Source organism: Fukomys damarensis, unplaced genomic scaffold (genome assembly GCF_012274545.1).
Source record: "Fukomys damarensis isolate Sample0158 unplaced genomic scaffold, DMR_v1.0_HiC HiC_scaffold_33, whole genome shotgun sequence".
NCBI classification, from domain to species: domain Eukaryota; kingdom Metazoa; phylum Chordata; class Mammalia; order Rodentia; family Bathyergidae; genus Fukomys; species Fukomys damarensis.
The window spans coordinates 18611001-18624230 of NW_022900945.1; the positions used below are offsets into that span (position 1 = coordinate 18611001).

Here is a 13230-nt window from a genome sequence, read left to right on the forward strand (position 1 = left end):
CCCCCCCCGCCCCGCCCTCGGGTCTCAGTAAACAACTTGCTCGGGTTGCTGCGTTTGCTGCAGAGCTGCCCTCAGCTGAGCGGCCAGCGCGTGGTTTCCGGCTCCAAAGGGGCCCGAGCACCCGCCCCCGCGCGTTCCTCCGGGTGAGCGCGGCTTAAACGCGATGCCCGGTGCGCAGCTCTTCGCACGCGCCGGAGCTCGGCCCCCGCCTAGGCCAGCCATTCTGATGTTTGCACACCAGGTGAAATCAGAGTGCACGACACCAAGCCGGGACTCCTGCCCTCCCCGGTCTTCGTTCCCGGCCAAGTTCCATGAAGTGACCGCATTGTCCATTAGATTCCTTGATCCTGGGCGCAGGGACAGAAAAGCCCTAGAAGGCTCTTGGAAGCAACGTGAACAGAAGTAGAACGCCCATGGTGGACTTTGCGCCAGAACCTTTTTTTTTTCTTTCACGAATTCTTTTTAAAAATTAAACCTCAGCCTATCCCTTGTCGTGAATGCATCAGGAACTTTGGTTAATTTTAATTACACTCATTTTGATTTGTTTTAATGTATCCATTTTTTTATTTTTGGCTCAGGACAAGTTTATAAAATTCAGTGAAATTCCCTAAGAGGGTTTTCCAAAAATTATATCAAGAATTATCACACCCTTTACAAAAGCTTTTATTTTTCAAATACTGGATCAGTTTTCACGGACAATTTATAAATGAAATTATCTTTTGTTGCAGTGGGGTACAAGAATTTTATGCTGTTTATTGAGTCTCGTGTTATAGACAAGATAAATACCCAAAGGATATAACTGGTGCACTCAATTCTTAGATGCAATTTGAAAAATATAATTTAACCTCAGAAATAGAAGCATTGTCTTTTCCCTTAAGGTAATACTTTAGTGCAAATATTTTTAAACCAAGATTCCATGAGAAACAAGATGTAAAAAAATTATTTGAAAAGGTATAATTCTAGTGTCCTGCAAAGCTGTGCAGAGCAAGGCAAACGAAACAATCAGTAACCCTGCCCCTCAGCTGGAGCACTGAAATCTTAACCAGGATTTGGTTTCTCCCTGGCAGAACCACTGCCGGGACCTCAGAATTCCTCTTCTGTTCCTGCTCCACAGACTCTCTGGGAAGTTTCTTTTTCTTTTCTTTTTTTTTTTTCTTTCTTTTTGTACCAGGGATCAAACTCCCTGGCTCTCTTTTCTTTTTTTAAATTGATATAATTACAAATAAAACCATGTACATTGAAGGTATTCAGCATCGTGTTTTGACATGTACACACTGAAATGATTACTGCAATCAAGCCGACTGGCCTATCCATCAGCTCACATACTTACCGCAGTTCCACCACTTAGAAACATTTTGTAATAGCACCAGTCAGAAATACTCTCATACGAAAAGGAAAATGTACTCAACATCTCAAATTAAAGCAGTTAAGTCAACACCATTCTGGACAATTTCTTGACACCTCGATCTATTAATACAATTTTGAAACTTTAGAAATACATATACTGTTTTGTGACCTGCTGTGTTACTTAACAGTGTGTAGTGGACACCTCTTCACCTCAATGAATTCCTGTCAGCTGTGTGATCTCTCCACGATCTCATTGACATCTCCTTTTCCGTCCCCTCACACCCCTCCATCACACCCGCCACTCCCTCCTGAGCACAGTATTTATTGCCTTTTGCTTGAACCTGAAGACTTGCACCCTCACACACAAAGATATTCCAAATGGATTTTATTTCACATCTGAGGCTGCCTACTTGGTTGAGAGAACAATCAATTCTCCTGTCTCCTCGTAGGTAAAAAAGCTCTCTGTGGGAGCTGGAGCTACGTGCAGTTCACTACCATGGCGTTTGTGCCTTTGGACTGTTGTTCCTGTGGCAGCCATGTGCTGTCTCCCACCCTGTGTCTGGCTTGCTCTGAGGAAAGCATCTTTATCCCGAATTTTGCAGATACAAATCTGAAATATGGCAAAGTTAATACTTGGATCCCACTTATTCAGAAAGTGACAAGTTTAGGCTTCAATACAATTTCCTTAATTTAAATGCAGTTATTGTTACTTTGCCTATGGGTAAAAACCATTAAGGCTGTAGGACTGGTACTCCCCGGGCTCTGGAAGTGGCAAGTACCCATACCACGGCTCTCCCACCACCTACTCCTCTGGGGGCGGGCAGCAGAGACACACCTGTACTCTTAGAAGTCCACTCTGCTACCACATGGCCACAATCCTTTCTTCGTCTGCTCAGAGACATCCCCTGCTGAGCCTGTAGCTCAGTTGTAGGCCCCTGTCTTCCCTTGCGGGAAGGGCTAGCAATTCTAGAGCCAAGTACAGCCTGTATCCTCCTCAATCCCTAGCAGATGCAAGCCATTCTCTGCAGAAGTAGAAAGATCCCCTGTGTGTGTGGAACCAGGAATTGAACTCAGGCCCTTGAAGATTGCCTTTCTTTTCACTTTAGTGTTACACATTTTCCAATTTTTCATTGAGATCTTTTTTTTTCCCTAGGATTGTCACAACTGGTCCTTTTCTTTAGCAGCTAAAACTTTGTTCCCAGGTCAGGCTTTTCTCATTTCTGAAGCTGAATACTGTATTTATCTGGGATCCTCTTCAGTTCCTGATGCACTAGGCGGTGATAATTTCCAAGAATTTTAGAAAATATGTAGTAATTCTAACAGTTTATGTATCAAACAAGGATACTTCCTTCCTTTCATCCCTCCCAATCATACTGATGAAGCCAACAAGATGGTATAATGATTCCTATTCAAGGTCATCCCTAATTTGTGAACTATATCCACATATATATCCATATCCTATCTGTGCCTAATTTATCAGATTATCTCTAAACCCAATCAGAAGTTTATCACAATGTCCTTAAATAATCAGAGAAGTATTTTAGATGTGACTTCTTGACTCATTACCTCTTCACTCAACCAATTAAACTAAAACACATTGTTAAATATTTTCAGTTTCAGGCAAATTTAAGCCAGCATTCCCTATAACCACATGATGATGTTTCACTTCTGATGACTCCCACAAAAGAATGGATGATCAGTCAATTATGAATTTGTATCATGAAGAGATGACTAAACACCATTTAATTTATGACTTTTTTGGTGTTGTGACTTATTCCTCCAAAAGTACATTCCCTTTGGGTATCTCTTAAAGAAAAGATGACAGAAGGGCTCAGTGTCTCCTCCAAATCACAAGGTTCAAACCCTTACTTCCTTAAATCTGACTGCAAAGGATTATGAATTTTTTTAGGAAAAATAAATTCTTTGGAAGATTACAAAGAAGCTTTTGTTATCTCCTTTTAGGCTTCGTTTCAATAATAGTCAACCCAATATTTAAACATACATTTTGTTAAGTATATCAGATGCTGTTATTGGAGATGTAATAAGAATCTGTTCTAGCCCTAAAATTTATAAGGGGACACACCCTAGTAAACAAGCTACTGCCACACAATATAATCCTGACTCTGATGGAAAAATGGAAGAGTGACTAATGCTAGTGGGTACGTGTCTGGCTTTCCAGAGATGATACTTAAGTCTTGATAATATATGTGCACTTGAGTCTTGATAATAAAGAGTAGTTTATAAAATAACAAAGATGAAGAAAGGCCTCACAGCGTAAGGTGCAGGTAGAGGCAGCAGGCTGAGCAGATGTACAGGTGTCAGTAGGGATGGCATATTGGGGAGCTATCAGGAGCCCTTTTATAACCAGAGCTCTGGTCTCAACCTGGAACCCACAAACTTCTAGGCCTGAACAGCTGTATGTTAGGGGTTATGGAAAACCAAGGGATGAGCAGGTCACAGTCACCTGATCTTTGTGTGTGTGTGTGTGTGTGTTCATTTATTTTTATGTCAGTTTTTATGTCAGTAGTGATTTTCTGCATTTTAAAAATTATAATAAACATGAATAGATTGTGCAGCATAGTTCAATAACCTCCTGATTCCTTATATAAAACAAAGTAGACTTTGGTTGCAAAAATCTATTTCATGCTGTAATTCCTGTCACCATCAGTCTGCTACCAACCCATGCCCCTGAAGTTTCAGGCCCTTCAGCTGTTCCAGGCCTTCAGTTGATAAGTACTGGACTAAGCGGGTTACCCTAGGAAGAGAGATCGGAAATGAGGTCACAAAAATAACTTATCATCTTCTAGATATCGTTCAGGTATCGTTCATAACTGTTTGCACAGGGTTTTATATGCCAGATTGAGGACATTTAAGCAGGGTAATGCCTGGGTTGAATCTTGGATTTAGAAGCCTCCATAGCAACTTAGCAAATAAATTAAAGGGGAGAAAATAGGACAAAGGGCTCTCTAGGTGAGAGATGAAACATATCTGATAGAGGGAAAGACAGAGGATGGCTAAGAGGAGATGTATTACTAGATACTTAGCAAAGACAAATGATAAGATTTAGTAATATGTTGACTGTGAGCATTAAAAGAGGAGTCGGGGATGACTCATTTCTAGTTTTGCTAGCTGATAGTAATGCTGCTATCTAAGGAAATAAAGGGAAAAAAATCTTTTTGAAAGATAGTTGAAAAATATCTGAAACATAACGATTTGACTTTGATTCCACTAAGCTGTGGTATTCGTGGCATGATAATTCCTCTATTCACTGATTCATTCAATATTTTTATGTAGTAACTATTCAGCACCAGGACCGGAATTGAATGGGTAGTAAGAAATAACCAACAGTTTGTGGAAATTCACGTCTGCAGCTTAAGAGATGACTTAGGCTGAGACTCTGAGCATGAAAGTCCAGCTGTCTTTAGAGGTGATGCTTGAGGCTAGGGGGAATAGAGAAGGTACCGTCAGGAATCTCAGACTGAGATTAGAGGAAAACAAATCTCTCCGTGCCAGATGGAGTGAAGAGCCCAGGAATAGAGTGTTATAACATTTAGATAAGACTTCTTCCTAGGCAGCTTTTCTTTTTCATGATCTCTAGAATAAAACATATTTTGGTTTTGTAAACACAAACTTCAGGAATTTGAAAGTATCTACATGATCTACATAACATTTTAGTCTTCATTTAAGACTGTCTGATATGTCATAAATTTATGTCTTTTAAAATTAAATATTTCATTTAAACTGATGTGAGAGGTTAATTTAGACCAATTACAGCAGACAATTGCATTACTTTATTAAATTCTCCAAGGTTACAAACGAGGCAGCTATAATTATTTTTTAAAAGAAAGGAGGGAAAATGTTCAGAGATTAGTTTCTCGCTGTGAGTCCCCTGGGACCCATAATCATAGATAAAATGATCCGTGGAGTTACTCAGGGATTCCGACTTTTCCCCGAGATGCACACTTGCAGCTTGAGTCGAGCTCTCTACACAAGTTACTCCGGCCAGAGGAAAATACAACACATTAGCAGTTCTGGGACGCCCACCCAGCAAAGGAACCCAATTTCCTCTGCACCCCGGAATTTAAGTGCGGATTCCTAGGAGGCTCCAGCTTGCCGCCGCGAGTCGGAGGGACAACTACCCTTACAGGTTTCAACCGGGACTTCTAGAGACCACAAGGCAGGATTCTCCTTCGGATAAAATGGTAGGGGGTGCGGATTATGGACCAAAAGGGTCAGACATGAAAACAGGCTAGATCACTACTTTTGTATACCTAATTTGCTAAACTCTTTCCTTGTCAATAGGTCAATGAAGACTTCTCACGGTTTCCGTTGCGTGACGTCACATCACAATGACCAATCATGGCCTCTTCTAAAAGAGACTATTAGGAAGCGAACACTGCATTGGGGAAATGCTTTGTCAATCTCAGCAGAGGCCCTGCCTCTTTTCTCTTAGCAACCAGTGCGTCCTAGCAACTCCCAGGAGAGGAGTTTGTGCTGTTGGGATTTGTTTTTCTGAGTCCAAGTCCCATCTCCAGATCTCAAAGGAACTTTTCTCCAGAATACTGCGGAGGCTTCTTCCCCTTCACTTTTAGTAATACTGTATCAGGTAAGGCCAGCTCTGAAAGGGAAAGGAGGAGTGCGAAAAAGTGTTTTATTCACTCTTTCCAGGGTGTTGGGAAACTTTCTAGAATATGCTAGTTGCTAAAAAGACCACAAAAATAAATAAATAAGATTTCCTCTGCTTTCAAACTGCTTCTAGTCTACCTAGGGAGACAAAAATAACAACGCGAAATCAGTTAACGACAGTCTAAAAACTTTGAGGACGGCATTACCTTGTTTACAGGTTTACATCTTCAGTGACTCTCACATAGTGGGAGCTCAATAAAGCACGAATGAATGAATATGAAAATGACAAGATCCTGGTTATTCATCGATGTGCAGTAATCAAAAAAGATTAATGTGGGATGAAGCAGAAAGACGACTTCAGAACTGTTGAGAAAGGGCTAGAAGACAAACAGAAAGATGAATAGGGAACGTAAATGCTTTGAAAGTATCTTATCTAATTCTTCTGATGATTAGTTTACTTCGTGTCAAATTGCTGATCAGTCCAACCTATCTGTTTGTGTGTGCTGAATGCTGAATGAATTCACAGCAATCTTCCGGGCAGTTCTGCCCTTGAGGCCCTCGGTCTTCACAGAGGCTCGGCATAAATTACTACACACAGTGTGATGAGAATGTGTTGGAGAGAACGACATTGTTTCAGACTGCGACAGACAAGGAGGCTCCTAGGAGGTCACCTTAGAGTTCAGCCTCCAAGGCTGAGTAAAATTTAAGCAGAGAAACTCACGTAGGACACAAACAGGAGGAGTGGAAGAGCAATGCTGAAGGGAAGGGTGTTCTCCGGGGGGAAGGGGCAAATACTGGAACCATCTCAGTATGAATGCTAACCTGATGAGGCTGGACCAGAACCGGAAAGGCAGGTGGGATGCGGCTGACTGGGGAGGGTGTTGGAGGCTGGGCTTCCAAGTTTGAATTCTACCCTCTCCCCCAAAGTCTGTTCTGCATAACACCAGTCCAAGACTGGCTTGTAATGCTTTTTAAAATGCAGGGTCCCAAGCTCAGGTAGACCTGCAGAATCAGAAAAGTGTTCAGGATATTTGCATTTTAAATGAACTCCATTTTTATAGTACTGGAAGAGTACACTGCTATGGGCAATAAGGACTCACTAAAGTCATTATACAGACACTGGCTTGGTGACCTACACCTGTAATCCCAGCACTCTGGGAGGCTGATGCAGGAGGATTGCTAGTTTGAGCAGCTTGGGCAATTTAGCAATGTATTGAGACCCTGTCAAAATAAAAAATTTTAAAAGGACTGTCAGCATAGGTCAGTATGAAGAACCTGGGTTTAATTATTAGTGTTGCCCCCCAAAAGTCATCACATTAGTAAGTGACTTAATAAGATTTGCATTTGCAGGCAGACTGTGATGGTTTCAGTGAGCACACAGGCAAGGAGGCCAGTTAAGTGATAGTGGAATCTGTGAATTTAAAAAATATGTATACATTTTTTATTTTCACTAACAGCTAAATGAAATATATACATTGGATAACAAGCCACAGAAGCATTAGCAGGATCTATGAGCTGCTTACAAAGCTCTTTTCAAATTAAATTACAAACATTGCAGATATATTATTTATGTTCATCAATACATTTAAATTAGGGTAGTTATTAGAACTACCTCTAGATCTTATTATTCCATGTGTTGATAATAAAGAAGCACATGAATTAATACATTGTAGATTTAAAATATTTTAATACCTGTATTTCAGTATACTCTGTTCTGATCTTATATTTTTATTGAATGCATGGGCTTTACCCATCTACCATGGGGATTCATACCACCAGTGGATTAGGAGCTCTGGTCTAGAAGGACGTGCTGGAGGCCTGGACTAGAGGAAGCTACGGGAGAGGAAGGCTGTAACTTCAGGAGACATTTCAAAGGGAAGAGTGTTAGAGTATCTGCATAAATGAGTAACTATCCGACCTTGGAAACAAGTGGGGTAGATAAAGACGGGAGAAACAACAGCAGGTAGACTAGTAGGAAACACTGTAGGAATGGTTGGTTATTTCTGAGGGGTGGATATTTCACACTTCTCAGAAAACGCTTAAAGGGCCGTGGAGAACCTGAAGACTAATCAGGGTCTTCGTGAAGATTTGCCAAGAAGCATAAATTCTGGAAGACTGTTTACTAGATACCCAAGGTGTTAGCTTTACCTTTAATTCTAAATATTGGTTTTCTTAAAAAAAAAAATAGGAGGGAAGTGTGGTGAGGTTGTAAGTACTTTAGAATAAGAAAAGAATGATAACCACTTTGACAAAGTCAGCTAATGGAGGAAGACTTGCGAGTAAATGCTTCCTAAAAAAGATCCTCGGTGAAGAGAAGGTGCCATTGCTACAGAGCTTTTCAGGATCAGAATCTCATGGCTGGAAGCAGGCCACACGCACACATTACAGCAAATGGCAGCGTGCCAGAGGCTGAGTGCATGGCAAGGTGAAAAGGGGAGATTAACCCCTTAAATGATTGTGGATGTCAGTTACAGTTCGCATTGCTTACTCCTCCGGCTGCGTAGCTGTTCCCCTAAATATTAGCAATATCATAAGAAGGTTAGTCACAGTCAAGACTGGAGAGTTAACCTGGACCCAGGTCACAGGCTGCTCTGAACTGTGTTCCGCAGAGCCAGTAGAGGACTTCACAGATTCTGAAATTCTCTGTGAAAGACGAATCGATACCCACATTTGTCGGCCTCTAAAGTGTGATCGTTGATTAATTGTTTCAACTCGAGTAAGAGAAGCTCGACTAAATTGGCTCAGTAATTCCACACCACAGAGATGGTATAAAGAGGAAATGAAGAAGGACAGATCTGCTTCTGTTTCTTCAGAGAAGCGCCAGGCTTCACCCTCACCTTGGACATCGTCTGCTGGATTCCAGCACAGACTCCTCAGCCCTCTGGAGGAGACTCCACCACAGACTCGCGCAGCACACTGCAGTGAGCTCCAGACCTTGGACTGAGTCCTTCGGTCTCCAGTGTGCGGACAGACCTGCTGCACTCTTCCTCATCTGACTCTGCGGGCGGCCACTGTAAGCCAATCTTGTAAATTCTTGTATATATCTCGTGTTATATCCATTTTTCTACTAAACACTGATACACAAAGTCACATTTGTTAACATAGATGGTAGAAAATATGACCTTTGTGCATTGATAGCAAGAAAGATATTCTGGAATGGGTCAATTTATAAAGATATGTGATTTCAATATCAAAAATATTTTAATGAAATGCTCACACATTTCTAAGCATTGTCTTCAACAATTTGTTTAGAAATCGGATTAGAGCTGATTTCAGCTCTGTTGCTTTAAAAAAACCAATCATAGCACAAAGCCACTGAACATAACTGTTTAGAAGTAGATGAAATATGTGTTCTTACTCTTATTAAGTACAAAATGATTTTAGTTGAGAACAGGAAAAACGTGAGCATTTCACAGTGATGTTAATAAAATAGTATCTAATATTGAAAATTTTTCATAATCTTTTGATAATTCAATGGAAAAATAAAAATTTAAAAATATATAATGTTCTCTGCAGAATATACAATTAATTAATGTTCTTAAAAAGACTTTTAAAAGCCTAGTACGATTTGAAAACATTTTCTTTTATTTGACATTTGCATCTAAAAAGAAAAATCTGCATTAAAAATAAGCCTTGAAAAATGTACTTATTGAAATTATGCAGACTACATTATTCACTTTATTTGATATTCCCAATTGAAAGTGATTTATTTTCTAGACATAATAGTAACAGGATTTTTATATACAATTGCTATAATAAACTATGAAATTTTTCCTAAAATACAAATGCAATTCAAGGTAACTACTTTCTTTTTTCTTTCTGCTTTTTTTTTGAGACAGGGTCTCACTATGTAGTCGAGACTGACCTGAAACTCACTATGTAGCCCAGGCTGGTCTTGAACTCACAGCAATCCTCCTGCCTCAGCCTCCCGAGTGCTGGGATCACAGGCATGTGCCACCACGCCCAGCCTTAGGGTAGCTACTTTCAAAGTAATAATTTTCTTTTCCATTGAGACCTCCTTAACTAGTCTACCCTCAGCAAATGAAACTTCTGTTTATGGGGCCTAGCAACTAAGATACCATGCTGTTTAATTAAGAAGGCTTAGGACCTTTAAAATCCTGCAGACCAACCTAGTCCTCCTTTGCTCTTGATTACTAGTCTGTAATTACTAGCCTTCTCTTAGACAGAGAAGTTAATTAGTGTTTATGAAAATTGTAAATGAGCTGTTCTGATAATGCATTTGTAATGCTGGTTTCAATTTTGTAACCTAATTTACTGCTAAAACTTTGACTTTGTATCTCCCTCAAAATAGTAAATTCAATCAGATTACCCACAGATCATTTACTAGCTGCATTTGAAAAGAAATGGACTTACACTGACCTTGTGTATTTTGGGGGGTGACTGTGTTAAACTGATACATACTCAAGCTTAATAGTAAGGTAGCACCTCTCGATTGCTGGAACCTGTGAATCTGTTGCCATCCATTGCAAAGAGGATCAAGATTGCATCTGGAATTAAAGTCACTAATCAGCTGATGATAAATAAGGATATTGTCCTGGATTATCTAGGTGAGGCCAATGACATCAAAGGCACCCTTATAACTGGAAGAGGGGAAGAAGGGGACGCTAGCGAATAGTCCCCGAGAAGGACCTACTCCCACTTGCACTGATGGTGAAGACAGTTTCTCAGGCCAATAGGCAAAAGGCCTTTTGTTCAGATTGGAAATTCACCAAGAATGACAGAAGGGAATAAAAACTAGGCACTCATTAGTTCAACTTTAGGAAAACAAGTTTTTAGTATGTCCACTGTGCCACTTACAGCGGTTATGTCTGTGAAAGTGAAAATGTAATTCCTGTCTTCACAGTTCACAGACTCTAACTTCACAGGCCCCCAATTGAACTCCTGAGTTTTCCTTCTGAATGTGCTTTTCTCATAGGGCCGCAGCTCAATTTATAGTAACCCCATGCTTTCCATCCCTTAGGTGAAATTCTCCAAAGTTGTTCTGGATCTCTTCCTGTCAGTCCCTACATCCAACTCAGCAACGAATTCTATTAGCTCTGTTCCTAGAGTCCAGCCATAGTTTAAGAGATGGAGCCTCACTGTCCAGGGTGTCTCTGAACTCCTAGTCTCAAGCAATCCTCCTGCCTCAGTCTGTGAATAGTGAGGGCTATGGACATGCACCGCCACGCCCAGCTCCAGGCACTTTTCCCATCCGCTGGCCCTTCCTGACCTAGTATGCCATCATCTCTCCTACAGGTTTTGGGATGGCTCTTCCTTGGATTCCTTGCTTCATTCCTTTTCTCGCTGCAGACTTTTCTCAACACAGTGTACCTGTGGATCATTAATATGTGCATCAGCTACACAGGCTTCCAAGGCAGGAGAGTTGCAAGTTTGAGGCCTACCTACACAACTTAGTGAGACCTTGTCTCAAAATAAAAAATTAAAAAGAGATGAGGAATTGATTTAGTTCAGTGTGAGCCATGGGTTTACCCCCAGTAAAGCACAAACACACACACAGAAACACATACACATACACATCCTGAGTCAGGTTGTGTAAAGCAGCTCCTCAGCTCAAAGCCATCCAATAACTCCCCGCATCATTAGGAGCGAAAGCCAAAGTTCTTCTACACAACCTTCCGATGTATTGTACAATTGTTCATAACTACGTTATTCTCGGCTATTACTCCTGTGTAAGAAAGTCATCCATTCCCACTTGCTGCCATGAAGGCAGTGTTCTTCCCCCATCGTGGGATTGACTATATGACATTGTGGGCCAACAGAATGTGAGATGAAGGAACAGTGGACCAGTGCAAGGACAAGATTTAGCAAGCATCGTGTGGTTCCTTTAAGTGTCTTGCTCTTTTCTCTGCCATGAAAGTAGCGTATGTCAAGACAGGGTTGCTCCTTCAGCCTCAGCTCTGGAATAAGAGGACTTGCCACAACTCATCTGTAACCATAATACATACGTGAGAAGAAACAAATGTTGTATGAGACTGAGATTTGGGGACCATTTCTTACTGCAACAAAGCTGACTGATACGTCCCGATCGCCTCTCGGACTACCTTCATTTCTAGTCTTCCTGTCACTTGCTCTGCTCCAGCAATCCTGACTGCTGGCTGTTTTACTAAATGTGCCAGGTACATTTTTACCCCGACACTTTATACATATAGTTCCCTCTGCCCAGAAACATTTGGCCTTCCTCAGAGGTCTGCATTTCTGGATTCTCCGTTCTCTGAGGCTTTTGTCCTGTTATTTGTAACACTTCTGTCATTCAGGATAAAATCATTACCTACAATCCCTCTCCTCTTCCTACTTTATTCCCTTGCTTAGCAACTACCGCATCTAAATGCTCATTATTTTGCTCCTTTGTTTTTTCATTGTCTGTGCACCCCCTCCCCCCAAATGTCCGCTTTATCGGGACAAGCGCTGTTTTTGCCTATTTTGTTCACTGCTGTAGTCTTAACACTGGGATAGTCTCTGATACATTCTGGCCGATGAGTGTACGTGGCATGAACAGGGACGGTGGTGGCTTTCGTGCACACTTGTGTGTGAGCGTGGGGTGGGGGTGAGGCTCGGCAGTGTTCAGAGTGTTTCTGTGTCTTTTAAGCAAAATGCACCTAGAATAGAAAATGGAGAGGAGTGCACTGATAAGGAATTGTCCAAAGACAGGATTGGGGCTGATATCCGAACGCACGCTGAGAACCGGAAGTGGGGTGGAGAACGCAGTCGGGAAAATTGAGAGAGCCACGTTTTGCGGAGTGTTTTTAAAGCGGAAATTTCTAAATGGTCGGAGTCGCGCGATGCTTATGAAATCGTAAGTTGCCTCTGTCTAGACAAAGTCCATGGTTTTAAATAGTTTCCTTTGTGAAGAAACCCAGGAGGTTTCCCTGAATTTGAAGGACAGGCAAGGAGGGGCAAGGGTTAAAAGTGTGGACCCCCGGCTGGGCGCAAGACTCTCTGTGCCCCTCGGCAACGTCACCTGGGCCTTGGTGTTCAAAGATAGTAGTAAACAAAACTGCGGTTCAGATTAAACTATGAATACATGCAAAGTGCCTTTAGAGCTGTGCCCGACCTAGGGAAAGCTCTCTGCAACTGTGAACCGTCAAGGTCACCATTTGCAAACATACATGGGAGAAAACCCTGAAGAGAAAAATATTTCTTCTTTTTTTGGTACCAGGGATCGAACTCAGGTCCTTGTGCTTGAGAAGCAGGCGCCAGAACCACTGAGCTAAATCCCTAGCCCTGAGAGAAAATATA

The 13230-nt window shown here is 41.4% G+C and overlaps 1 protein-coding gene across 4 annotated transcripts in view; it reads left to right on the forward strand.

Moving 5' to 3' along the window:
- The first annotated feature begins 5789 nt into the window (after positions 1 to 5789).
- Wdr63 (WD repeat domain 63) overlaps positions 5790 to 13230 on the forward strand; it is a 62760-nt gene continuing 55319 nt past the window's right edge. The window contains exons 1-2 of one of the 4 annotated variants that reach the window (XM_010636708.3): positions 5790 to 5953; positions 12639 to 12787. The gene's annotated coding sequence lies outside the window, so the exon portion shown is untranslated. Of the gene's footprint in view, positions 5954 to 12089; positions 12111 to 12638; positions 12788 to 13230 lie in introns of those variants that run through there. The other 3 variants (XM_010636707.3, XM_010636709.3, XM_010636711.3) reach the window with 3 other exon arrangements.